This window comes from Camellia sinensis, chromosome 1, assembly GCF_055761805.1.
Source record: "Camellia sinensis isolate YWXY chromosome 1, ASM5576180v1, whole genome shotgun sequence".
In the NCBI taxonomy this organism is placed as follows: Eukaryota; Viridiplantae; Streptophyta; class Magnoliopsida; order Ericales; family Theaceae; genus Camellia; species Camellia sinensis.
Window position 1 is genome coordinate 15,858,029 of NC_138961.1, and position 25,753 is coordinate 15,883,781.

Here is a 25,753-nt window from a genome sequence, read left to right on the forward strand (position 1 = left end):
TATCTAAAAAAAGCATTAAGTTAATCTGATAATCACAATATTTTCATTTTATATAATTTGTCTCCAAAAGAATAAATGGCCTATTTTCAAAAATATATTTAGTTGTTTATTTTTTTAAAAATAAATAGGATAAAAAGAAAATGCTATGATTATTAAATATATTATTTTTTTTATAAATGATATATATAAAATACTAAACAAAATAAACGATTCGAATTATCAAAATAGAATCAGGGCTTATGACGATAGTGACCAATCCATAAATACATAAATATCATAAAGAAACGTAACACAATAGGAATTATCGTAGCCATCAGATCTCTAGTAGGAGGAATGTCATTGTATAATTTTATTAAATAAAATGGTGTTTATAATTTTTCAAACTACATATATATACATATGACAATCTATATTTTGAACAAATTTTTAGCCATTGATATTTGATGTGAGTTTTGATTTCGATTTGTTTACTCTCCGAAACCTAACTCTTTCAGGCCATGTTTGTTTGACGAATTAAGTTGGATGATATTATGAGTACAGTGAGATTGAATGGGGAGACTAGTAATGTAGTGATATTAAGTTAGAAATGTAAGATAAAATGTGTTTGTTTATGTAGTAGCGTGGCGATATTAATTGATTAGGATTAAACCTATAAAATTCTATAATTACCCTTCTTTCATTATTGCAATCATATAGGCTAAGGGGTAAATTTTACCCATTAATTCCCCTAAGGGGTGCTTTTTTGGAGGGATTAAAGGAGGGATTGGACTCCATGTCTACCATATCAAGTAGTCAATTGTTTGGTTAAAAAATTGTAAACTAGACTAATAGTTTGACTGGACTATTGGTCCTCTATCTGTGGAACTATCCTGCCTTGGAGGAAGGGTGACATACACAGTCTCGGGATAAGCCTTCCTTTGAATTAGTTGGTAAAAAGATATAATTTTGCCCTCCAAATATTTAAGACATGTTTGGTTTAGTTTTTAGAAACTTATTATTATTTTTAAAAAATAAATAAATAATTAGTTTTGTGAAAAAATAAAAAATAATTTTAAAAATAATCATTTTTAACATTTAATCCATGATTAAACAATATTGAGATATAAATTATTTCTAATCAAATAGTCATAAATTATAAATTACTTATTGGAAAAATTACTCATAAATCCCATATTGGGAAATGTTGCTTTATCTAGTCCTGAGTGTTTTTTTATAGACCATTTAGTCCTTTTTATATTTAGTCCTGAGTGTTTTATGATGTTGATGATGTAGTTGATGTTTGATGTTTGATGATATTGATGATGATTTATGATGTTGGTGATGATGTTTGATGATGTAGTTGATGATGTTTGATGATGTAATTGAAGTTTGATGTTGTTGATGATGTTGGTGATGTTTGATGATGTAGTTGATGTTTGATGTTGACGATGTTGGTGATGTTTTATGATGTAATTGATATTTGATGATGTTGGTGATGTTGTTGGTGTAGTTAATGTTGTTGATGTTCGGAAAGGAAAGAAATCTAAAAAAGGCTTATAGTGAGCTTTTAACATTTTTTTTTTCTTTCTTAATGGACGAGTTTGGTGTTTTGGTTGAAAGTATTGGGTTCAAGTCTCAAGTCAAATCAACCCCATTAGCCGATTTGAAGAGCAAAAACAACAAAATCAACAATGGGTTCCCTCGAAATCTCGAAATCCATTCTGGGTTCGACTCCAAATCCTCCCCTGTATATAATTTAAATTCCATTAATGGGTCCTTCAATCTTGACGTTGATGGAATTTTCCGATCCACTCGTACTAAAAAAGATCATAATTTTGGTAACTTTGATGGTTTTGACGATGTATTTGGTGAACCTATTAACACTTCCAAGCCATCTGTTGGTGGTGATGGTTTTGATTTGGATTCCATTTTTAAGGGTTCTAATAATTTTGGTGTTAAGTCAACTGTATATAATTATGATGATGATGATATCTTTGGAGGTATTGCAAGGTCCAAGAGCTTGGGTTCGGGTAATAATGATGATGTGTTTGGGTCTATTGCTTCGCCATCGAAGCAGAGTACTCAAGTTGATGATTTGTTAGGAGATTTCGGTGGAATGGGGTTGAGATCAAATGGTTCGGGGAAGAAATCGGTAAAAGTGGGGAAGAATGCTCGGGAATTCGATGATTTGATATCAGGTTTTTGGGAAAGCAGCCATTCGAGGAATGGGTATGTTTTAATTTCCATATTGATTATTGACTCTGTTTTGTTTTGTCAAGCGAATGCCAACGTTTTAGCTGAGAAGTTTTGTTTATTTGCATGTAAATCAATGAAGAAGTTTGAATTCTTTAAGAATTTTAGGAAGTTATTGAAAATAGGACTCTGGTGATGTTTGATGATATAGTTGATGATGTATGATGATGTTTGATGATGTAGTTGAAGTTTGATGTTGTTGATGATGTTTTATGATGTTGGTGATGTTTGATGATGTAGTTGATGTTTGATGATGTTGATGATGTTTTATGATGTTGGTGATGCTTTATGATGTTTGATGATGATGTTGATGATGTTGTTGGTGTGGTTAATGTTGTTGATGTTCGGAAAGGAGGGAAATCTAAAAAAGGTCTATAGTAAGCTTTTAACATTCAAATAGGACTTATTAGTCTACAAAATAAAAGGCAGGACCAAATGGTTTAACAAATTAAAATTTGGAATTTATTGGTGTTTTGCCCTTACTTATTCCAAAATTAACAATACAATGAATTACAATATTTCCTTTAAAAAATCAGTCCAAACAAACCTACTTAATACTACTCTGCTCATGTCATGTTTGGTTAGGGAAAAATGTTTGGGGTCCCCACAAAGGATGTAACGCCTTCAAATTAAAACATACGAACCCAACATTCTTGACATGCATAGACATAAGAGAATAAGGCATAATTTTATTTATCAGAGTATTCCTTACAAAAGTATTACATGTTGACAACAAAAGTAAATGCCCTACGGGCTTACAATTTTTCAAGCCAACACTTGGCTATAAAAAGAGAGTGCTAACTCAAAACACATTAAGCCCTCGGCTTGAATTTACATGTAATACCAAAATAACAAAAAAAAAAAAAAAAACAACTAATAGAGTCTTCAACTCCCAAAACCTCCCAAGCTACGTCCTTGGAGGTGGCATATCACCTGAACCTGAAAATGATGTCTCATATAGGGTGAGCCAATGCCCAGTGGAGATATACTAAACCAAGTATGAGAAATAACTAAAACAGTAGCATTCGATAGATGGTTAACACTTATAAACCAACTTACAATACTTTTCAATTCAACAACAAATACATCAATTTTTCATTCCACTTTCCTTCACTTATACAATTTCGATTCATAGACATGGCTCAAAACCTGGCCAAACAATTGAATGAGACTACAACTCATATTAAAACACTTCTATTTCTCCACAATTCACATGAGACTACAACTCATAATAAAACACTTCAACATTTCAATTATCTACGTTATGCAAACGTAATTAAGATTTCGGGACTTTCACCGTAGACACTCAGGCCAACTTAGTTATCAATGGAGTCCATCCCCTATCTCCTCCCAAACGGGTTTGAGAGTACATTCTCTATCTCCTCTCAAACCATGGAGTACATCTCTTATCTCCTCCCAAACAATATACATATACAATGTATTTAAACACTTATCATGTATAATGATAAATCAATACACATATTCGATGTATTATTTCAACCGTCATATTCAATGACAAATTCCAGGTGATTAGTTTCAGTTTTCCCTAATCAACACACAGTGTCTACAACAATCAAGACTATCCTCCACCGATAGCCCAAAACAGTTATCTCTAAACAGATAATAAATTTATCAAACAGATAAAATATCAACATTTTCATAGGTGAGTGATTAATTAATTCAACTACACCATTCAATCTCATAATTTCCCAACTTCGTAGTTTTCAACTCAATTTCATGTTTCCATAACTTTCCCCAAATTAATTATACAAATTAATCAATCATAATAAATTAGGGCTCTTTCCCCTTTTTCAAATATCAACCCTAAGGTTCAATTTCATCAATTTAACAACAATAATTTCATTTTCCAAGGTCTCACATATACATGGAGTTTAACATTTGAAAACCCTCTTTTTATAACCTCAAATCAAACCCTAACTTTCCCAAAATTACCAAATTAAACCATTTAATCAAAATGACTAAAATTTATGTCAAAACTCATAAGATGGTGTAGGGTATCCCTACCTCAAATGAAGAAACCAAACGGAGGAGATGAAGAAAACTCAAGATGCTCCAAACCCAAAGATTTTCGGATCAAAACATAGCCCACACCAAACTCCACCTTTCTTACAAAGGAACTAGGATAGAAACACACTAGAACTAAGTGTATTCTTAGAGAGAAGGTGTATAGAGAGAGAAGAGCAGCCGGATCTAGGGTTTGGGTAAAGAAGATGATGAAAAAGTGAAGTGTAACCCGTTGCTGCCAACTGATATATTCGAGGCTCGCTCGAGCGAAGGAGTGGTCGCTCGAGCGACCAGACACAAAGAAACCTCGCTCGAGCCAACAATTCGAAGCTTCAGGTCTGCAACCTAGAAGCACGCTCGAGCGAAGAAACCCAAAACATACAGCTCGCTCGCTCGAGTGAAGGAAAGCTCGCTCGAGCTAAGAAATGCAACCTTCAGGTCCAAACTAGACGCAGATGTAAGCTCGAGGGCAAGACTTCTCGCTCGAGCTAACAGACACATGTAGACACCCCATTTTTGACCAACCTTAAGACTCATACGTCACCAATTGAGCGCTCGGTGATATTGCATATTGTGCTCGTTCAGAAGTTTCAGAGTCTCGGCTGCAAGCCTTGCCTCCGGACTTCCAGACTCTTTCGCGCCTTGTCTCGGTTTGCGAACCAGGCTCTGTTTTCTCTGTTTTCTCTTCCCGAAGGGAGGGAGAGGTCTCGTAGATCATCTCTCAATGGCCGTAGGCTACGTTTCGTGGTCGTAGGCCATTTTTTCCCGTTTGGAGCCCGGTTTCCGATTTTTCGGAGCCGACGGCCGTGTGCCTCGGTTCGGGACCGCCTAACCACCTCCGTTTGCTCCATTTTTTGGTATGCACCTTATTTCCTCCCTTTTGAGGACCACTGTGGCCCGAGAGACCAACTTCGTGGTCGAATGCCACCTCCGGTGCTTAAACGGCCCATTTTCGAGGCCCCGGGCCGCGCATTTCGGTCCCCAAACCTCCGTTTTGCATCCATTTTGGTTCATTTTTGGTGGAGACCTTATTTTCATTGTTAGAAAGCTTGTAGGAGGGTGGGAGGCCAGCAATTTTTCTGAAAAGCCAGTTTTATTTCTTTATCGCTCTTCGTCGCCCGTTTTCCTCACTAGAAAGCTAATGTTGACCACTCCCAGGCCACTTTCCTTAGCCCTAAACCCCATATTTGTGTTGTACACACCTGGGAGGCCACCAATATTGATAGGCCGGCCAGTAATTGTACTTGACCCTTTTGAACCCCTCTAAAAAGCTAGCTTTTCTCTCTCCTAGGTCACTGTTTCTGGTTTTTCTCTACGGGGTTGTGTTGTGCTCATCTGGGAGGCCACCTTTCTGGGTAGGCCGACCAGAAATTGTGATTGACCCTTTTGACCCTTGGTCGGCCGACCAGGGGAGGTGGCCGGCCGGCCCCCTGGACCTTCTGAACCTGGTCGGCCAGAATCCTCTCACCTGGTTCCTTTCAGCTGTGTATTTTGTTTCCCCCCAGACCCTGTATCCGGGGGGATGCCCTTTTGGGGGAAAATTTGAATTTGATTTCCCCCCTTTTCCTCCACTCCTCCCTCTATAAAACCAGACCCCCCAGCTCCTATTTTGAGGATTACAAAATTTGGTATTGAGCTCTTGCATTCATCATCCCTCTCCCTCTCTTCCAAGCCTCAAAACACCTTTGTTCTTGGACCATTTCTACACCACCTCATAGCACCACACCTCCATACTCCATTCCAGCAACTTGGAGGTCATTTCCAGAGATTAGGAGCACCATTTCTTCAACCAAAAGTTGCTGGTCCATTGGTCTTCAAGGGTGAGTCCTCTTTCTCCATTTTCTAGTCTTTCTTGCTCTATATCTAAGCCTTTCTTGCAAGCATTTTTGGGCTCCGACCCAAACTGTAAATAGTCATATTTTGAGCCCCTTTTCATATTTGATCAAGGACCTCTTACTGTTTGAGGTCTCCTACTACCACTTGCCTCTTTATCTCTCTTTTAGGTCAATTTTTGCATTGTATTTTAAGCCTATTTTTGAGTTGTTTTGGACTTTTCCATAAACTGTAAAATAACTTTTTTTGAGCCCCTCTTCAACATTGTTGAAGGGCCCTCCTCTGTTTGAGGTCTCCTACTATCACTTGCCTCTTTATCTCTCTTTTAGGCCAATTTTTGCATAGTATTTTAGGCTTATTTTTGAGCTGTTTTGGGCTTTTCCATAAACTATGAAATATCTTGTTTTGAGCCTCTATTCAATTTTGTTGAAGGGCTCTCCTCTATTTGAGAACAGCAGCTACCACTTGCTTCTTTACCCCTCTTTTAGGCCTTTTCTTGCATGATAGTTTGGCCTTATTTGTGATTATTTTCGTGGCTTGATGTAAACTGTAAAGTGACTTTTTTTGAGCCCCTAATCAACTTTGTTGAAGGACTCTTTGCCATTTGGGGCCAGCTGCTGTCCCTTGTGTTTAATCTCTCTTTTAGGGCCATTTTTGTATGATAGATTAGCCCTATGTGTTCATTTTTTAGACTTGTTATAAACTAGAAATATGCATATTTTGGGACTGTCTTGCCTCTGTCTTCATGCTTCATGATCAAATAATGCATGCTTTGTATAGCTGTAAGTCATTCCATGTGCCTAGTTTCGAGTTTCGGGGTTCATTCCATGCATCGGGTGCCATGTTTTCATGTTTCGGGGATGTTTTGTATCATATTTCAGTGCTGAAATTTGCATGTTTGCATACCATGTTCCATGCCTTGCCATGCTTTGGTAGAGTGGCATTTGTGCCTTAGGATCGGTCCTCGGTTTGCGTGCATGTGTGCACGCATCTCGAGTGTCTCATTTTTCATCTTATGGCCACTAATGTGAGTGTGGCTGAGGTCCATTCATGTTGGTGTAAGTCCATTATGCATTGTGTATGCCATTTCAATTCATAGCATTGTGTATGCTAGGTTGTATGTTAGAGCATCGTGTATGCCATGTTACACCGCGCATTGTGTATGCCATTTCATAGTATTATGTATGCTAGGTTGCATGTTAGGATTGCATTCATGCATGTCATGCATATTGCATTGTGTTTAGGATAGGAGTTAGGCCAAGCACGGGAAACGAGGTACGTTTCGTACTCCGAGTGACGGAACGTGTCTCAATTCCTGGTCACCGACGCTCCGGATTATCCATGATGGAGTCTAGGCCTTGTCGTGTCCATATGTGCATTCATTTCATATTGAGTCGCGCAAATCAACTCCTCGGCCATCATGCATCGAGATGCGTGGTTGGTGGCATGAGGATCGAGGACTACACTCTCTGAAGAGTAGTCATGCATACATATGTGAAAATACTTTGCCATGCCCCTTTGTTGCTCTCTGTTGTAGCAAATCAAGAATCAGCAACCTTCCGGAGCTTGGCACGCGTCCCAAGAACAATTGCAAACAGAAGCAAACGGGGGCATCGCAAGGGATTTCCCGACAAAGGCAACCCGAGCATGCATTATTCATCACCCAGAGCAGAATCGAGGCAATCCCTAGCTTGCATGCTAATTTACTGTTTTTCTAGTTTAATTTGTTAATTAATTAGGATTTTGTAATTATTTGGACTGTAATTATTTATTCGGGACTGTATTATTCTTTCGGACCCTCCGCGCGAGGGCAATATTATAATAAGTGTGCGTGTGTGTGATGTATGTCTTCCAACCCCACGTCTTTCTCCCTTTTATTTACCAGCTTATGATGGTTAGATTAGGGCATGTTTCAATTAGCAGACAGTATGATAGCATGTTTGCATTCATTCATCTGTATTGCATGCACCGGGCTCGGCGCATCATACTAACTGCATTGTATTTTCAATTCCAAGTTGAATACATGTTAGCTGTAGCATTTCATATGCCATGTTTAGAATAGCCGAGCCTGCTATAGTTGCATTTTTGCATGTGTTGCATTAGGCATTTCTGTATAGTTAGGATCATGCATGATTTCTAACATAGCTTCTGTTTTGGCTTGGAGTACTCGGTAAGTTTTACGCTTTAGCATCCTTGCATGCGTGTGAGTGACTGCCATGATAGCATGCTTACTATGAGGCTATATGCTTATGTGATATACCTGCGTGAATGCCTGTGGGTGAAGGTTGGGTTATTTGGATTGGAACAAATCATCAACTGTGAGTTTTAAGCCCACTAGATAGTGGCAAAACCATGTTTTCTAAGCCCACCCGAGGGTGGCAAATCCACGTCTTAGCCTACTTGCGGGTAGCACCATCAAACAAACATGAAATGTTTTGTTTCAATTCAGACGACCCAGTCTATACTTGTATGCTGTGCGCTTCACATAGTAAATCTAGGCTAATAACCAGAATAAGAACGCATAATGTTTTCAAAACTAGATATCATGGTTAGTAGAGACCGATCTTTGGTCGGGCGAGCGGGGGTGCTCACGAAGTGACCTTCCCCAATCGTACCCAAGTTCCCGAGCCGAGACAACTTTGGTGATGACGGACACGTGGCCTTAGGCAACGAGTCAGGGTTTCCTAAATTTCCCCAAAATAAAACATTTAGGTGGCGACTCTGTATCTGGCAAAGCAGTCCATGTTTGGCACTTCTTTCAAAAAAATCTATTTTTAAAAAACGATTTGCCGGATTTGGACTCTTTGGTTTAAGATTTAGAACCGTGACAATTTGAGTCCGAACTGTAGTGAGCCCAAGAACGAACGGAACGGGACTCATTCCTCCCGGGGCGTTCGGGGACGTCTACAACACACTACTCAACTCTCGCTCGAGCGAAGGAATCTTGGCTCAAGCGAAGGAACTAAAACACAGAGCTCACTCGAGCGACAAAAGCCTCGCTCGAGCGAAGACACCAAAATCTGGACAGCAACCATTTGTTTCAAAACACACCTAACCTGTTACAAACCTGCCCAACACGTTCTAAAACTCAAATACATAGAATTGAAGGATGGAAAATAAACATATACAACACCAGACATCTACGGAACCGAGTCCGGAATACAACAGCCAATGGACGAAAAATCGGGATCGTTATAAAGGAGGACTCCCAAGACTCTCATGAATGTATTGACTATTGACGTTTTTTAATTTTTTATTTTTATCTCTAATAGTGACATAAATAGTTTAAATCATTTTAAAAGTGATGAGAATTATGTTTTGTGAGAATCTCTGTGGTTGCTGTTGGTTAGGTAAGCTTTGTTTGAAATATAAGTTGACCTTTTAATTTGGTTTAGATTAAACTGTTTGACTTGTTCTTTTTACATAAAAAAATTTATAATCTAAATATAGCATTATATTTTATTAATTTTAAGTGGCGGTAACTATTTTAACCTTCAGGCGAAGGCCAAACGAATGTGAAATAGTGGAGCGAGGCTCATGCTCCAATACCCCTCCCCAAACCTCCCATCAAACATGACCTTAGGCTATTCCTTCCACCGGAGCACCGTCTTCGAGTTATTCGCCGTTGAATTCGATATCTCTGAATCCATTCATTCATTCATTTTTCCACATCCCTAATCGCAACCACGTTGGATTGGAGATCGAGACAAGCCGATTTGTGCTTTTCTTCGAGTTCTCATACCTACCCCCATTGATTGAGATATTCTTCGCAGAATGTGAGTTTCAATTTTCCCATCTTTCACTCTCTCTAAAATTATTACAACTGTTTGGTTTTGTGTTGTTCACAGCGAATGTGAGTTTCGATTTCCCATTCTATCCAAAACCCCTTCGTTTTATTTTACAACCTGACTTGGGGAAACCCTAGAGGGTAAGAACAAGTTCGACAAAGCCCCGGTAAATTTTCTATTCAATATCTTCAATTATTTGATTTGTACTCTTCGATTTTCCTACTTATTGGTTTCTTACTGTTCTTCGTATAATATTTACTAGAACTAGAATTGTGTGCGCAATAATATGTTGAATTGAAAATTGGGTGTATAGTATATATATGCTTTGTCTAAGTCTTGAAAGAAACCACTAGTACACTTTACCATGGTTAGAATAGAAAAGAAAAGTGGGAGGAAGATCATTAAATAATAAAATGAATATGAGGCTATTTTTGACATTTGATTCAATTTTTGACTTTGACTTAGAACCTTTGCATTGCCCACCCTCAATTTGGGAGAGTGTGGCACACATTCCATTATCTTTAACATAAAAACTAACCATAGCACTTTAGTCCAAAACCATATGAGAGTTTTCTGGCTATATTTGAACCATAGGGGAGTAAAGTGCTCTGAGGCCAAACCACAAGACGGTGAAGTGAATTTTGCCCTTATTCTTATAAATTTTTTTTTCGAGATCGCAATATATATAGCCTATATATATAACATATACAAATTAATATAGTTTACAGATACATACTATATATACAAATATAGGTTTTATAAACTTATTGGATATATGTTTTATAGGAAATTCTATAATTACAAATTTATATAGAATATATACAACTTTAGGTTTTATATATACTGTATATATATATATATATATATTTCCTTAAAAGACAACAATTTAGGTTATGAATGTAATTTATTATTATAGAATTATTATTCACAAGGAAAATTATTTTCATTTTTTTAAATTTCTGAATCTTTAGGTTTCATAAACATAACATGGATTTGAATGTACATATTGGGTTTGAATATATTTCAAATTTTGGATTTCTGAATTTTCAAAATTATTACACAAATCTAGGTTTTATATACATTTTTTTTTTTTGGATTTATGAAAATTTGTATATAATTATTTGATTGTGGTGTTCATATGCAGTGTGCTTGTCTTGCTTTTGCAACTCAATTTGGTTGCCTTCATGATTGAGTCGATTGTGTTATGATTGTTGCAAATATTTGGTGGATTAGGTAGTGATGCAAGGTGTTGGTGAAAAAGAGTTGTGGGGAGGCTAGTGTGTGGAGATCGTATTAGAGCATCTTCAGTGGGATAGCTAAATTTGTGTGTTAAAGTATGTATGTGTTGTATGACACAAAGTGATAAAAGTGAGATTCATTTGTGTTTATTTAGTGTTTGTCATTTCAAGAGTAATGGTGTATTCCAATTGTGTAGTTAGGTGTGTTAAAGTGTGTTATGTATGAGTGAGACTCACCAAAATATATAAATATATATTTATATTTTATAGTTATAAATATAAATTGAAAAAAAAGGTAGTAAACTGAGAATCTCCCTGACACCGAAGTTTACTCTCTCTCTGTAACAACCTTCCCCTCTCTCTTCCCTTTTCCTTCAGTTTCCTTTGCTATTGTGCTCGCTGCAGCAAAGCTAGCAAACTTGCTAACTAACAAGCACCTTGGCAAATCCATTGGAGCATATTTCTCATTTGTTTGTTAGCTAACTGTGGCTAACTGACTCTAACAATGCATTTAGTGTCGGAAAGCTACTGAATTTTCTGACTTAACTAACAAACGATTTTAATTTTGGCTCCAATGGTTTTGCTAAGTTGTTTGTTAGCTAGTATTGTTGCTAGCAATGAAGTTAACTGTGGCAAGCACAGTAACTAGAGAGAGAACTGTGACGAGCACAGTAACTAGAGAGAGAGAGAGAGAGAGAGAGAGAGAGAGAGAGCAAACATGTATTGCTGTACTTGCTGCATTTTTTAGAGAGACGGTGGTTGGCAACCTGGCAGGCCATGCCTTGCCTTTCTTTTTTATTTATTTATTTATCAGTCATACTATATGACACATAATTTTTAAAATAATTATAATAATTTTATTATGTATATATAGTTATATCTTTGAATGGACCCCACGCATACATAACACACTTTAACATACACCTTAACTACATCATTGGAGGACACACCCACCGTTAAACTAACACACATAAATGAGTCGCACTTTTCACACTTTTTGTCATATAACACACTTTAACACACAAATTTAACTACACCACTGGAGATGCTCTTATGACGCAAGGGTAAAATAGGAAATAGAATAAAGTAAATTGATAACCTCTACAAAGTCAGTTGTGTTATAGGCTGTCACTTAATAGAAGAGGGCATTTGCAATTCAAAAGTAAACCAGAGGAGAGGTTAGTATAATTTTTGAAACCTCAGGGAAGATTTTTGCAATTATCAATAACCTCAGGGGAGGTTTGTGTAATTTACCCATAAAATAAAATAAGAATGAAGTTGGTAGATGGGGCGTAGGTTGACCCAGACTTGTGTACGCTGCTAGCTACCTCTGTGGTGGATGCTTGAACTTTCTAGTTAGTTTTCTCACTTTCTATTCTCCTTCAACTGTTCCTCTTTTATTGAATTCTCTATCTTTTTTTCATTTGTTTTGTTTTGTTTTGTTTTGTATTTTTTTGTTTTGGTTTTTAAAAATGTTTTCATTTTTTTTCATCCAACTACAGCTGCCACCCATTTATTCTTCTTTAATAATCTTCGTAAATCTTTAGGTAATTCGTAACTAACCACGCTTTAGTTGTGAATTTGCCCTCTTTTGCTTCTTGATGTATATGATCAAAATTTTATAAAATAAAATAAAACTAGCAAATTTAAATTATAAGAAGACTAAAAAAAAATAAATAAAGGAAACGATTAGATATCAGAGTACATAAGCTAGTGTAGTATTATTTTTTTGTGGTAAATAAAAGTTTAGGTAAGGGGAGGCTATTCCAGTCTAGGGCCAGGGCAAGCCGCAGGCCTCAGCGAGGACTTACATTAGACTTATAGATCACCCACTAAGGAAGGCTGCTAGCAGCGGGAATCGAACCTAGGCCTTGAAGACGAAGAGGCCGATCCTTACCAACTCAATCAACCCCCGTTGGCTATAAGCTGATGTATTTATTTCATTGTTACTTTCATAATCTTGATGTTTTTCTAATTGTTATTTGATTAATTGATTTTCACCCACGCATATATATAGGTATTTTATATGTTATATACTTGAAGTGACAGATTAGCAAGTGCTTGAATTGAAATATATTCACAAATCATTATAAATAAAATAAAAAAAATTATCGGCGTAGCCTATTTTTTTTAAGGTTTTGCCGTATTGGCGTACCCATGACGTACCCATAACGTACCCATACTAATATCCATACCCGTTCCCATGCTTCATAGACAATAAATAAGTTTTGCACATGCGTTAATTATGTTTAATCCACAATTTAAGTGGAATATGGCTTAAAAATAGTTAAAAGTTAAATTCATTTTTAGACTTTCCTTTAAAATTGTTCAAATTATATTTGGTTAAACATAAACCAATAATTTCATGCCACATAAAATTGAAAATTTTGGATGAAGACTTTAAAGCTCCCAAAACACTCACTTGTTAAAAAGTCAATTTTCAATATACTATATATACTATATATAGATTGTCTAAACAAACAAGAGGAGGGATACCTCCCCTCACTTCCTTCTCTTTCCATCCCTTCACCTAACAGCTAACACTTCCCTTTACTCCCCTCCCCTCAGTCCAAACGGAGAAACAACGGGTAAAGTGATTTAATGGCGATTGATATTTTTATCCTTACAAATTATAAATGTAACCTTTTTATTTTTATTTATTTTTTATGCGAATTGGGTTACGTTCTCTTCCTCTCTCTATAAATCCTAGCCATTAAACCCTTCATTGCAGTCATTTGCTTCACCATATGCCCTCTTCAGAGGCAGAGGTACAACATATCAACTTGATACAGTAATGAAACTACATGTATGTTCAGGTACTAATAGTTCTTTATTTTCAGTTAAGTGATTTCCTTAGTTCAATGCTATTTTTTTTTTTGGCTGGTTAATTAGTCTCCAATGTTAATTGTGTTCATTGTATGTGTACCCAGAATGTTGCCAACCTACAAATGTAGGCATTTTCCACAACATTTTCTCTCTGCTGGAACCCATCACCAATCATATTTCAGCACAGCAGCTTGTGCACAAATTTTATCCAATGGCACGGATGAAAACAGCAAAGAGGTTGATTTCGAGTTTCTATTCCAGTCATGCACCAAAATTCACCTTGCTAAGTGCCTTCATGCCTTATTGTGTCAGGGAAAGCCCAAAGCATTTTCATTTCCACTAGAGTTGTCAACCTTTATGCCAATCTTGGGGATGTTACTTATTCTCGCTGCACTTTCAATCAAATCCCAAATAAGGATGCCTATATCTGGAATTCAATGTTATCCTCCTATGTTCGCAGTACCCACTTCCATGAAGCTGTCAATTGTTTATACAAAATGTTATTGAAATCTGAAGTTAGGCCTGATTTTTATTCTTTTCCTCCTGTGTTGAAAGCCTGTGGTAATTTATTTGATGGGAAGAAGATACATGCTGGGTTTTTAAATTGGGTTTTGAATGGGATGTCTTTGTGGCTGCTTCTTTGGTGGATATGTATTGTCACTTTGGCTATCTTGCTGTTGCTCCATAAAATATTTAGTGATATGCCATTCAGAGATGGGGGTTCTTGGAACGCTATGATTTCTGGGTTTTGTCAAAATGGGAAAGCTTCAGAGGCATTGGGTGTTTTGGATGAGATGAGATTTGAGGGGATGAAGATGGATTGTGTTACTGTTTCAACTATTCTTCCTGCGTGTGCACAAATGGATGATATTTTGCATGGAATGCTGATTCATTTATATATCATAAAGCATGGGTTGGAGTTTGATGTGTTTATGTCCAATGCATTGATTAACATGTATGCCAAATTTGGAAACATCTGGCAAGCACAGAAGGTTTTCAATCAGATGTTCGTTAGAGATTTGGTGTCATGGAACTCAATAATTGCTGCATATGAGCAGAATACTCATCCAGATACTGCACTTAAGTTCTATGGCGAGATGCAGTCAAATGGAATTCAGCCTGATGTGTTGACACTGGTGAGCTTGGTGTCCAGTGTTGCTCAGTCTAGGGATTGCCGAATTGGCAGGTCTGTTCATGGTTTCATCTAGAGGAGATGTTGGATTCTGGAAGATGTTGGAAATGCTGTCGTGGACTTGTATGCAAAATTGGGTATTATTGATTCTGCGTATTGAGTTTTTGAAGAAATTCGTTTGAAGGACGTGGTTTCATGGAACACGATGATTACAGGTTAATGGTCAGAATGGTCTTGCAAGTGAGGCTATTGAAGTACACTGCACAATGGAAGCGTGCGAGGATGTTAACTCCAAACCAAGGGACTTGGGTAAGCGTTTTACCAGCTTACTCTCACCTAGGAGCCTTGAAACTGGGGATGAGAACTCACTGGTGTATTTTAAAAGCCAGTCTTCACTTGGATGTCTATGTTGGTACTTGCCTCATCGATCTGTATGGAAAATGTGGGAGATTAGACGACGCAATGTCCTTATTCTATGAAGTGCTGAGGATGAGTTCAGTTCTGTGGAATGCCATAACATCGTGTCATGGGATTCACGGACATGGTGAGACTTCTATGCAGCTATTCCAAGCTATGCAGGACGAGGGGGTGAAACCCGTCATGTAACTTTTGTATCTCTATTGTCATCTTGTAGCCATTCGGGCTTAGTTGGTCAGGGTCAGTGGTGCTTTCGGGCTGTGTTACATGGACTCTTCTATTTCCCTTACAATACCCGTGTCCACCGGATATGACATGGATAAGGGTGTGGGATATGTGTCCGACGCTCGTACCCAATTTAGACACTCAGATCCTTTAATTTGTGACAATACATGAAGAAAAAGAAACTTGCATTTGTTAGTAAAGCAATATTTTTAGGCTCTCACATGAATTAGATATAGAAATTTCATATTTTTTTGTAAATCATATTTAATTTCTAATATATTTCCACATAATTTAAATCATCTCATTCGAGAATATTATAAAATATGCAATATATATGTGCATATGACATGTCCCCGTATCCATATCCAATTTTGGATACATACCCCAAGATCCTAAGATTTAAATTTATGAAGGTCTGACGCTTGGATACACACCCGCACCCGACACTCGTACCCGAGTCCATGCAACATAGCTTTCGGGTAATGCAGGACGAGTATGGAATCGAACCTAGTTTGAAGTATTATGGCTGTACGGTAGACCTGCTTGGTAGAGCTGGATACCTAGAAAAGGCATATAGTTTTGTCAAGAATATGCCTTTGCGGCCTGATGCTTCGGTTTGGGGTGCTCTTCTTGGAGCTTGTCGAATCCATGGAAATATTGAGCTGGGCAAATTCACTTCAGACTGCTTGTTTGAAGTTGATTCGGAAAATGTTGGGTGCTATGTTTTATTGTCGAATATATACGCAAATGTTGGGAAGTGGGAAGGTGTGGATGAAGTGAGATCATTAGCTGGAGACCATGGATTGAAGAACACCTGGGTGGAGTTCAATTGAACTGAACAATAGGATTGAAGTCTTTTATACCGGGAACCAATCCCATCTGTCCTTGTGACAAGATCTACAAGGAGTTGGAGGTTTTAACGGCTAAGATTAAGAGCATTGGTTATATTCTAGACAATAACTTCGTGTTGCAGGATGTGGAAGAGGATGAAAAAGAGTATACCTTGCCAGTCATAGTGAAAGATTGGCTATCGTGTATGGAATTATCAGCACCCCTCCTACGAGCACAATTCGGATTTTCAAGGACTTGAGCGTTTGTGGGAATTGCCACAGTGTGACTAAATTCATATCGAAGATTACAGAGAGGGAGATTATTGTGAGGGATTCGAACCGCTTCCATCGCGTCAAGGATGGCATTTGTTCTTGTGGGGATTATTGGTGACATGGAATACTGATGCATAGCATTCAGAAAATTGACAGTTTGGATCACTGACTTTGTCTTTCAACCATTCAAGGTGAGAGCATAAACCATAAAGAGAACTGAACTCTAATTTGTTATGCTGAGCTTGCACAAGCGCATGTACACTTACATAGCTACTTTCACAAATCCTATTCCCATCAGTTTTGTATCCCTTTTTAATTCCAGAAGACATTTTGTTACTTTTCTTTCAACCATTCTATTTTGGACGTCAAATTAGAAGACTGAACTGTAATTTGAATCCAGTTAGCATTGAACTTTGATGCTCTGTTTATTTTGGCAGAAAACATTTTCTAATGGTAAACTCATCCCGATTTCTTGCCTTTTGAATTGCTTTTTGTTGGGTCTCATTTCTTTTCTCTTGTAATTCTTGGCAATTAGATAAATATTAATGCAACAACCAAAAAAATAAAAAAAGAAAAAAGAAAAAAGAAAAGAGGACTATTGGTTCTCTTAACTTCGATATACATATATATATGTTTTGCAGACTTTCTCGATGTTTTTCCTTTCATATGTTTGTTTATATTTGATTTATGAATTTAGAGAGGAATTTTGAAAGAAAAAAGAAAAAGTTGGTGAAATGAATGAAATATGACAATATTCACTACTAGAAAATTAGCCTTTTGGCACGGAACTTTTTGTGACGGCAAAGTTTCCGTCGCAAAAGATCACCATTGTGGCAAATAATCAGATGTGGTGACGGCGAGATTTACCATCACAAATGTGCATAAGTTTTTATTTATTTATTTTTAATTTTTTTGCAATCGGTGTTGTGTTTCTGTTGCTAATAATAATAGTCATATAATTTTGAGATGGAATAAAGTAGTCTGAAAAAAATAAAAATAAAACATTGTCGGTTTAGGTTTCCCTAAATTCCTCAAATCCTATTGCGCCGTACGCTTCGCTTCCTTCTATCTCAGTTTCACTCTGAATCTCTGTCTCTCTGTTGGCAGATCTCTCTTCTCCACCCTATTCTCTCAACAACAACAATAGCAATAGAGCTCAAGCGCATTTGGATTGCCATATCCATTTGGTGTTGCGTAAACAAACGATTCATTCATTACCATTTGCAAATACTCGGTTGACTACTCAGATGGTTCCTATGGCTCCTCTTTCTCTCTCACTGATCGAGACATCCAAGTTAGTTCTTTTATGAGAAATATGTGGTCTAATTATTTGTTGTCTTTGTTTTTTGTTTGAATTTTGGGGTTTGAATGAGTTGTGTGTTTTTAGGGGGATTGTTGATGCGTACAAGGAGGAGCATGGAAATCCTAAGTATGCATTTCAGGTTTGGTTCTCTCTCTCTCAGTTAACCCTAATTTCTACCTCAAATTTTTTATTGGCTTTTATGGCAGGAGTCCATCATTCTCATCCTCTGTTGTCCTCTTTAAATTGTTCCTTATTTCGATTTTTAGGCAAAAGCATAATGAAGAATTACCCTAAATCGAATTTGGGAATTTTTTTTGATCTGTTAAGCAAGCAAACACAAAAGAATAAATAGGGATTATATTGTTTTCTGTATTAGCAAAAATAAAGCAAGAGAATTTGAACAACCAAACAAATTACTTATATTTCTTCTATTTGATACATGCATGAATGGAGATGAGAGAAAGGGTGAGTTTTTGTAAATCTCAACTTCATTAACACACTAGCAAGGAACACCTTAAACTGACACAACTGCTTTCAGCTACACACTTCACACAACGGAAGCCAAGCCTCCTTACTTGCCAAGCTTCCAGGACTCAAAGGGTTCATGATGGGGGAGAGAGAGTAGGTACCGCTGAATATATACCGACAGAGCGATTGAGGTGAAGATAAAATTTTGGAGTGTTAACTTTGATGTTTGACCTAGTAGAGCATAACACCCTTTTGCTCAACAAAAATGCTACAGGAGGTGGATTTGATCATGTCTGCAACGACAGGAAATTTCAAGAATACAAACAAAGCCATGGGAATACAAGCAAATGCAAGAATAGGAATAATAATCCATGTCTTATACCTTTCCCCAAACACAAGATAAAGTGTTGCACCAAAGGCTATCATGGTGGATAATATGCAGAGAAATAGGGTCGCTAGACCACAAATTAATTTTGTAGGAAGGCTAACAAGAAAATCATGTTCTGCATAACAAGAAGTGAGGATGGACACGAACCACAACACAGAAGTAACGGATAAGAAAAAAGCTAATGCATCAAATATGCCAAAGATTATGAAGCATGCTCGTTTGTAAAAATTTGGATTGTTTCCACCTGGTACTGTAATTGCAGCTGCAAACACTATATTAGCAATGAGAACAGCCACAATTGTGCATGCGTTAGCTGTGTCTTTCATCCAACGCTCTCCTTTTTTTACCAAATCTTTGTGTGTATCAGTAAATACTTCTGCAGGTGTCTTACCCTCACCATTCCTCTCTTCTTGGCTTCGCTGCGGTGCAAGTTTTTCTACTTTCTGTATAAATTAAACCAGGTGGCTTGGAAATGAGAAACAAAGCCACTATACTTCATGAATATAATATTATATAATACTAAAATAATGTGGCAATGATCCTTTTGTCTATATAGGCATTACTCAAATTAAATTGGTAATTATTTTATTTAATCAGTAAATATTTGTCTCTTGTGGAGTCCGGAAAGATTACCTTAAACCATTGCAATTCCCGCTGCATCTGTAGAGCTGTACCAGCTTTAAGATTCAGTTGTTGCTGAGGCGCCAACTTTCCAGCCAAATGTAGAGCATTGTTCTTCAATTTGTCCGATTGTGATAAAAATATAGTTCTGGACTCCCCAATTGATGTATGAGGTTGAACACTTTTGCATGACGACACTTGGTTGCTTGATGGAATATGGATGGATTATCTTCATTTACAAGGTAAATCGCATCGGGGTATGACTTTAAAATCTCTTCAACAATTTCAACAATCCCAAGAGATGTTGCTTGGAATAACGCTAGCTCAAATATCTTCTTCGCTTTTGAATTATTTGAGTCTGCAATTTCATCACAAAGGACATTGCAAAGGAATTTGACAAGCTCCAGTGCTTGATTATGTAACTCTTTTTTTTCCTCGATGTGCTTCCTACATCGCACTGTAATTAAAAAGACTCATAAAGACATAACAATAATAATAAGAATAATAATAATAATAATAATAGTCTAGCATGAACATAAAAATAGCAGTCACCCACTCCTTACATAAATAAGTGATTTTTCAAATCATCCACAAAATCTTCTTTGCTGCACAACAATATACAAAAACCAAGGCAAAATAAGAGAGGACAAACAATAGTGACGAATTTAAACAATAGTAACAAATTTAAGTCCTACCAATTGAATTTTTAGTGAAAAGGTTTTGAGTACATGGCACTGTAGTTAAAAAGACTCAAAAAGATGACTACGACAATCACCACCACAACAACAACAACAATAATAATGATAAAAATAATAATAGTCTAGCTTGAACATAAAAATACCATTCACCTACTCACATAAATAAGTGATTTTCCAAGTCATCCAATGCAAAATGTTCTTTGCTGCACAACAATATAAAAAAAACTCAGCCGAAATCAGAGAGGTCAAACAATAGTGACGAATTAAGTCCTATCAATTGACTTTTGTAGTGAAAAGGTTTTGAGTACACATAGACTTTGATATCACAAAAGGTGAGAGGTCATCCGATACGATATTAACATTCAACTCAAAATTAATTAGTTATAATTGGAGAGACTATTATATTAACAAAAATTGAGTAACTTAGATTAATAATGTCATATTAAAAGTAGCAAAGGTTGAGCCTTTTATTTTTTAGGCTTCGTTCAATCTTAAGTATATTTCATGGCGATGCGTCTATTTGGAGGACTTCAATTTCAAAACGTGCTCATTTTATTTACTTTTCATTATTATTATTATTATTATTATTATTATTATTATTTTGAACTGATTCAAAACTTGCTCATTTAGATAGATTCGTAAAAAAACTCATGAATTACATTACCATCATTTAGGGAGTGTTATCTGTTATTTTTTTATTTATTTTTTTGGATCGGCAGAAGAAAACAACTTTATTCATGAAACATATATTACCCCAATAAAGACAAGGGATGCGATATTTTTTGTGACAAAATTTTTAAATTGTCGATAAAAATTAATAATTAGTGATTATTTTTAATAGTGTTTGATGAAAAATGCCATTAATTATCATAAGATTTATTGGACAATAAATCCATCTATTAGGACCTACCCGTTCATGGATTTTGAAAAATAAAAGGAAAAGTTTCACCTACTTTTTCTTTTTTCCTTTTTAAATTCTTACCCGAATCCATGAAACAAAAGCTGCCTAAGGTTATGTTTGGTTGGAGGATTTGATGAGAGAAATAGAAAGAGAAAAGGAATGCAATTCTATTTTTTGTTTAGTTAATATAGAAAATACAAGGGAAAAGAAAGAGAAAAATGCAATCTTACTTTTTGTCATTTAGGTTCACTTACACTATTTTCTTTCCCAACGCGACCAAATATAATTTGGAATTCGAATCTTATCAATTTTTTTTCCTTTTCTTTTTATTTCCCTTTCCATTTCGTTCATCAAATCCACCGGCCAAACACACTAACTAAATTAAAGTTGATTAGGACAATCATTGTAGCACAGTGTTGTTAAGTATTAATTAATATGGAATTAAATAGTGGAGTGGAATTAGGACTGAATTTGAATAGAAATTTAAAAAAAGAAAAAAAAAGCGTAAAATGTAGGTGAAATATAATTGTATTTTATTCACATTTTTGTCTACTTTATTTATTTATTTATAATTTTTTCTTAATTTTTTTTTAATTCTTATTTAAATTTATAATCTGAACATAACCTAAAGGTTGAAACCTTTATCATTAGCACCACTTGAAGTGAAGCAGCCAGCAAGATTCTCAATGTCTCCTGTACTTTGATGATCTGCATTCTTTTCCAATTTCACAGGAACAACTCCATGAGAGAACAAAAAGTGAGGTGAGCTATGATTGTATAATGGATTATTCAAAGAAAAGTGAAACACAGTCATGACCACTGACCTCTTTGGAGCATAATTGGTATAATCTTTTTGTTCGAAGCACTGACCTCATTGTTAACTTATTTTCGATAACTTGCTATTTGGTTTATTGGACCAATTAATTCGGGAACTAATTCTATCTCTAATTTATGGGGTCTAATTAGAGTCAAAGTAAAATTTTATATGGACTAGTCTCAATAAATTATTTGTACCTAAGAAGTTTTGAACCCGAGACGTTGGTGGTAATACACCCCCAAACCTCAAGCTTGACCACTACACTAATCCCTTGAAATTAAATTGGAAAATAAATAGTTTGTAGATGAATATTATCCTACTTCTGTACCCCACTTGCCAATTTTCCTTCAAAAGTCACCTTTTATTATTATTATTATTATTATTATTATTAATGAGTGTCCTAATGCTACATTTGTATAGTAGGATTAATAATGAGAGAATTAACCATCTATGAAATTAGTGTAAGAAGTTATCCAATTGGATGAGTGAAATAAATAATCTCCACTTGACCACGTTTCTTTTGGAATGGATATGGAAATATATAAACTGAATTATATGTATGTTTTGTATTATTAGTTGTAGAAGTAAAAAGTTTGCCAATTTTATTAGATAGATGTCCTATTGAAATTTAATCTGAATAATAAAAATTGTAACAAAAAATTAAAATATGAGTCACTTAAATTAATAATTTCAATCCTGTCCTATCCATTCTAGGTGTGAAGTTTATGGGCCAGCATGTGAGAGCTGAAAATAACACTATTTTTTTGAATAAAATTTTAAGTCAAGATTCTAGGTAGGTAGTAACGAGTGATTTTTATATGTTGATAGAATATATTCATATAATACATTTTGTTACTATGATTGGTGAAAGGTATTGAAATAGGGGGTATATTGTTGGATGTTTTGGGAAATAATAGGGGACATATATTTGTGATTGGTGGAAGAGTAGTGCCAGTTGGTATCCTGTTGGTATACAAAACTTTTCCATAGCAAATGGTCCTTCTTCTATAATACACACCTCCAAAAAAAAAAAAAAAAACGTGTACTATAGGTAAATAATGAGATTTTATGGTGTTGATATAAAAAAGTGTTATAATTAAATCACTTTTAGTCATAATTAAAACTACCGCAAAAAGTCATATTAATGAAAAAAAACTTTTCTTCATAATCACAATAAGTCGTATCTAAGTCATAACTAATACAATAGTAGATCATGACCAAGTTATAACTAACACTACACAATAAGTCATAATAAAACACCACTCAAGGTATAACAAAAAATATCTTCAGTTATAACAAGAATAATAACACAATAGGTCATAACTAAATAATAATTAACACCACAATGTGTTAGTCTAGCAATGTAATTATCAGAATAATATAATATCAATGACAATATATATAGACAAAAAACAAGAATAGATAAATAATTATGAGAGTTTGATAGTTGCGTTGTCACTGTCCTAAAACTGTTTTTTCTCCTCTTATGAAGGTACAATTAAAATGAAACAATTCCAAAATAAAATTCATATTAATCACAGAGTTCCTTGTCCAGTGGTCACGACCACTAAGAGGTTCAGAGTTATTTAAAATACATAAAATATACTAAAACTATTTCTTCCATCGCATGGGTAAAAAACTCAATTTATGTACAAGTGCCCATTGATCCTGAGATCAACCCAAGTAAAGAAACAAAAAACATTCTACAGCCTCCTCTCTATATTTTTCTCATTTAGAAATCATAAGAATGTATATATATATATATAGATGTACCATTTAATAAAAATAACCAGATATAAATACAATATTAATTTTGATATAAAACTTGTAACGATTGTAATAAATTACATTTATCTTTGTAAAATTATTGGACATAAATATTGTAATTGTAATATTTAAATCATTTTAAATTTGTAACAATAAATAATTTATTTTTATGAAAATATCCTGACATAATGATTAATAACTAAGTCGTAACTGACATAGAGTTAATCGTAATTGGATGTTTTTGGGGTATTTAGGCACAAGCCAACAACAAGAATACATGAGATCCAACCGAACCCAAACAAAAACAAAACATCCATAAGTATGGAGAAAGACAGCAACTAACCCCAATAGATGCAGCGCTGCAACCAGTTGAAGGATGTTCCACTTTCGGATGAAGAAGACTTTGGAGCAAGTGCAACCAAAGGATGAAATTCAGTATGTGTTTCTTTCGGAATGAAGTGTGCCATCTGACGTTTGTGTTGAAGCAAAGCTAGAGCGATGTCTGTATGTATGTAGCATTAATAGAAATTAGTTACCAGTAGCAACAAGTAAAATATTTATTAATTATTAGTAATTTACTCAGTTACCATAAAATTCATTAATTGTGGATGCAAAATTCTGAAACCAGATTCACCATCAAACGGGGTACGATTCCACCTGAACGCCTCTATCCCTAACCTTGTTATATCATCATTGCCTCTTGGTGTTTGATTTTCAGAACGTGGGGAATAGCCCTTGGCTTGGCAGACAGCAATCGGGACAGAGAACTTGGGGAACTCATAGGGCTGGACTCATCTCTGGTGACACTCAATGAGTAAAGAACCATCTCTTCACACCCACGAGTAGCTGCAAAATACAAAGGAATTCGTTCCTGTAAGATCTTAGCATTTGGCAGATAGGGGTTCATTTCCACTAACTTTTCTGCTATCTCCCTGTTGTCAGCTCCTGCAGCTCTGTGAAGTGCTGTCCTATTTCTGGTGTCATATAGAGTTATATCCAGAGCTGACATCTTCTCCGATAGGTCTTTTACAAAATCGTTTCTCTTCTTCGACTTAACCGCAACAATCAGCCCTGTTTCTTTGTATTCCGTTATGCCTGCCCTCACTGCCACTGATTTTTCTTCTATTAATTTGCTGGCTTCATCCCAGTCGCCCCAGTCTCCTTTGATTGCAGCTTTGTGCAATCGATTTGCAATGGCTGACATTAAATAAATAAAATAAAATTATTTAAAAAGTATAAATATAACTATATATGTATATATCAGTGAGGAATTAGTTTTTTAAAAAAATTAAAAATTAATTTGCGGTTCAAACTCAAAAATAATTAATCAAGAAAGATTTTCAAATTTTAAATTAAAGCAATAAAAATATATCATTGGTTTTAAATTTTAATAATGCATTACAATCTTATGTAATCGAATACAAATCTCTAATTATGTAATGGGGAACTTACTGATAAGCCCCATGTACAAAGTTTAAGACCCAGCTAATCCTCAAACAAAACACTTGCACCAATTAGTCCTATACATTTTTAATTGTTACCAAAAAATCATTTTTTTTTTTTAAATTTACAGACACTGTTACATCTTACTATCGTCAGACTTCCGTCAAACGGTCGTCGGAGACTCGTCAGAATGTTCAACATCGTCGGAAAGTCGCTGGAGTATCACCGGGAAGTCGCCGGAGTTTCGCCGGAAGTTCACCGGAGTGTTAAGAACGTTAATGAAAGTCGCCGGAATGTTCAGAACGTTCACTGGACGTTAAGAATATCATTGGAGACTCACCGGAATGTCTAGAATATTACCGGAAAAAAAAAAGAATAAATGGAGAAATTAGAGCAAAAAAAACATAGCAAAATGTGCTAAATATTGATAAACTAAAAAGAAAAAAAAAATGAAACGACAAAAAACAGCAACAATGGGAAAAACATATGCTATTTTTCAATTTTTGTAAAGTTCAAGCAAATTAATCT

At 35.6% G+C, this 25,753-nt stretch overlaps 1 long non-coding RNA gene and 1 pseudogene across 2 annotated transcripts; both read left to right on the plus strand.

Annotated features, from left to right (window-relative positions):
- The first annotated feature begins 9,590 nt into the window (after window positions 1–9,590).
- On the plus strand, window positions 9,591–17,963 carry LOC114268199 (pentatricopeptide repeat-containing protein At4g33990-like; annotated as a pseudogene). The gene is made up of 6 exons (XR_014331184.1): window positions 9,591–9,866; window positions 9,939–10,044; window positions 13,848–13,932; window positions 14,047–15,753; window positions 16,189–17,010; window positions 17,927–17,963. The product of XR_014331184.1 is annotated as a pentatricopeptide repeat-containing protein At4g33990-like (transcript).
- A 687-nt stretch (window positions 17,964–18,650) lies between these two features.
- On the plus strand, window positions 18,651–19,283 carry LOC145791809 (uncharacterized). The gene is made up of 2 exons (XR_014331185.1): window positions 18,651–18,781; window positions 18,865–19,283. It is a non-coding gene; the product is annotated as an uncharacterized LOC145791809 (long non-coding RNA).
- The last annotated feature ends 6,470 nt before the right edge of the window (window positions 19,284–25,753 follow it).